The sequence below is a fragment of the Schistocerca piceifrons genome, chromosome 2, assembly GCF_021461385.2.
Source record: "Schistocerca piceifrons isolate TAMUIC-IGC-003096 chromosome 2, iqSchPice1.1, whole genome shotgun sequence".
Lineage (NCBI taxonomy): Eukaryota > Metazoa > Arthropoda > Insecta > Orthoptera > Acrididae > Schistocerca > Schistocerca piceifrons.
In genome coordinates, this window is record NC_060139.1 from 172,148,186 (window position 1) to 172,151,797 (window position 3,612).

General features: G+C 41.8%; 1 pseudogene; it reads right to left on the reverse strand.

Moving 5' to 3' along the window:
* Positions 1 to 290: 290 nt before the first annotated feature.
* On the reverse strand, positions 291 to 408 carry LOC124778365 (annotated as a pseudogene).
* Positions 409 to 3,612: the final 3,204 nt, after the last annotated feature.

The following is a 3,612-nucleotide window of genomic DNA, read 5'->3' on the forward strand; positions in this document are numbered from 1 at the left end:
TATGAAAGGGGCTGTCATTTTTTCTCATATGATATTGCTTGATGACCTCGTTTATACGTTGCACACATGATTTTCTGTGCGTGAATGATTCCACTCCGCCGTCAGGCCACGAGTAGCCTACCGGGACCATCCGACCGCCGTGTCATCCTTAGTGGAGGATGCGGATAGGAGGGGTGTGGGGTCAGCACACCGCTCTCCCGGTCGTAAGATGGTATTCTTGACCGAAGCCGCTACTATTCGGTTGAGTAGCTCCTCAATTGGCATCACGAGGCTGAGTACACCCCGAAAAATGGCAACAGCGCATGGCGGCCTGGATGGTCACCCATCCAAGTGCCGACCACGCCCGACAGCGCTTAACATCGGTGATCTCACGGGAACCGGTGTATCCACTGCGGCAAGGTCGTTGCCGCGTGAATGATTCCCTATCACAAAATTTAAAACTTCGGCTTTACTTTTTCTGTCTTCTGTTGCCACACGAGACTGGTCGACGAGACACTGGATAGAAGCCTTCAACCCGCTTGGTGATTTTGTGTAGGACCAGGATTTTCTCGAATTCTCGGCAACATCTTTCATCTTTCGCTGAGGTGTAACGATCGAAGTTAATGTAAGCATCGCATATTGATCTTTTTATGCCCGAGGGAATTTCTACTAAATTTTCCGTCTCGATTTTTTCGTTTTCTTTATTGAACCGAGAGTGCAACAATCTCTGCTTTCCTAGAATTTTCCGAATTACGTTATAAAACCAGGATGGATATTTTCCGTCTTTAATGTATTTATTCGGCTCATACTTCTCCACTTACAGTGCGTTTAAACTTTGCTCGTAATTCCTCTACGTTCGTCATACTGGAACTAAGTAGGATGCTAATAACGGATGCTCTTTCCAGCATGAAACCTCTTCCAGCCCAACTGACGGATTTATCCATTCCTCCTGCTACAAGTCTCACCCACTCCTATTACATTTTCATGACAGTCACGATTAAGTCATTCACTACACTGTATTCGACAATACACAATTTGTTTGGTTTCCTATCGCTCAAAGTAATACATGTTACATCCGTCTCGCCATTACTTGATAAGCGACGTAGCTTTCTGAATGTATTTCGCATTTAAAGTCCATGTGGAGGAGAGTCCTCGCCATATCAGTGGCTGTAGCCTAATACTTATCGATCCTGAAGATTATTTTAGTGGATCAGTACATTTTACTTTTGACTGTATTACTGCATTTTACGACCGACGACAGTTTCTGTGACGAGGATAGATTTAATTTTATTTGATGCAATAGTTCAAACGTTGTCACGAAAGTTGGTGTAAATAATTCATATAACTGTCAAGTACTATAATGACACAGATATTAGCATTGTCAGAACTGTAACATGTTTTGATAACTTATTAGTTTTTGTGTAACGGTATTATTCCTGATGTTCCGTTGTTCCAGATGAGCTGAAAAACTTAAAGTGATAGAGCGGTATTTCATATACAGGTGGGTGGTTAGCGAGCTTTTGACCTTTGGTGCCATATACGTCACTGCACTCAGCCTCGCGGTTTACGTAATCACTCGGCCACCAAAGGACAGTGCCGTGTTCAACAACTTGTGTGGCTTGCTACAGGTCACTTTACAGTTCAACGCTGACCGGCCAATAGCAAGCAGTCATATTAGGCAACAGCACCTCTCTAGTATGGGTGCAAGAGTCAGCACCCAACGGCATTCGCTTTATAAACCACGGTACACGAAGCGCTAATTTCGCCATTTCCGTAAGGCTAACTATCGTCAGCCTAGAGCCTTCTGTAAGGACTGAAACTACTCGCGATAGAGTTACAGAGTAAATTGAAAACTTATCGTAGAATCGGAACCATGGGACAAGTTTCTGTTTCACAGGCACATAAAGTTGTAAAATATGAAAACTATTTTAATAGAACAAGTAAACTGACTCACCAGGAATCGAACTGTGAGGAGTCCCACACTTTTTCTGAAGGACAACTCAGTGATACTCTGAATACATTGAAGACGATCGATTTGTTGAACTCAGCGGGAATGTTGCTCCCGAATTTAATTATTCACATCTATAGAATTCGCTTCAAATTACTAGACAAAGAACCTGTGCAAGAATAGTGTTCCCTCAATTTCATATATTAATTTCCTATTGAATATTACGATGGCGTGGTGAAAAGTAAAGCCTCTTGAATTCTTACATGAAAACTCTTAAATCAATTTAAATAAAATAAGCGTCATTAACAATCTAAAACTTTATTGTCGATGACTACATATTTGCGGCTCTCTGCCGCGAGGGAGCTCTGAAACGCAGCGTGTAACAGGGTGGTGTGTAACGTAACTATGCTGGTGCGTGATAAACAGCGTGCTGTTATCTAATTTCGAATCCGAAGAGTTCGCCAACACAGAGAGCACCCTCTCCTTCACCATGACAATGCCAGACCACACACGACCGCTGTTATATTTGCAACAATCCGACGCTTTGGATTCACTACCATCGACCATCTTCCATACACTATAGACTCGTTCCCATCCAATATTCATCTTTCCAGAGTTTAAAGAACACCGGCGAGGACTTCACTTTGATAGTGTTGAACCTCTGCAACCAGAGGTGAGGTTGTGGCTCCGTCAACAAATTCAAACATTCTACAGTGACGGTATCAACAAACTGGTTCAAATGACTCCGAGCACTATTGTACTTAATATCTGAGGTCATCAGTCCCCTAGAACTTAGAATTAGTTAAACCTAACCAACCTAGGGACATCACACACATTCATGCCCGAAGCAGGATTCAAACCTGCGACCGTAGCGTCTAGAACCGCTAGGCCACAGCGGCCGGCTGACAAACTGGTCTCTCGTTGCTATAAATGTGTTCATCGCTAGGATGACTTTGTTCAAAAACGAATATGTACACGAGAAGAATAAATATTTAGTATGCTAATAACGTTTGTTTTATTTGAAAATATTTAAGTTTCCACATTATAAATTCGGAGGCATTGCTTTTAAAAACGCCGAAGTATGTCCCAGAAAGGAATAGCAGGTATCTGTTTTCTGGACATTCCTCGCAAATGGTGACTCCCGTCGACTGGAATTACTCCGCAATTCTTAAATCTGCTGTTGTTCCAGATCATAGCGTTTCTGCGAAAAACCTCCTCGTCCCTTACCAGTCCACGTAATTTTCAACATTCTTCTATAGCAACACATTTCAAACGATTCAGTTTCCTGTTTTTCCTAATTTCTCCTGTCGAAGATGTACCAAGGCCACAAACGTAATTCTCGGAAATTTATTCCTCAGATTAGGGCCGATATTTGATTCAATTAGACTTCTCTTTGTTAGGATTGCCCAATTTGTCTGTTCTAGTCTGTTTTTTATGTCCTCCTTTTTTCTCCTGTAACGTTATTTTCTTCTAAGGTAGCTGAATTCCTCCACCTTTCTTCTGTACTCTTTAGACCGTTCCATTCATCGTGTGGTTTTTCTTACTTTCTTTGAGAATGGCAATGAAACAGCAATTCTTATCACTGTTATCTTTTCATACTGAATTATAATACTATTGAAGAACCTTTGCTTTATTTTAGTCACTGCTTCTTCGATGTACAAGCTGAACAGTACGGAGAAGAAAAC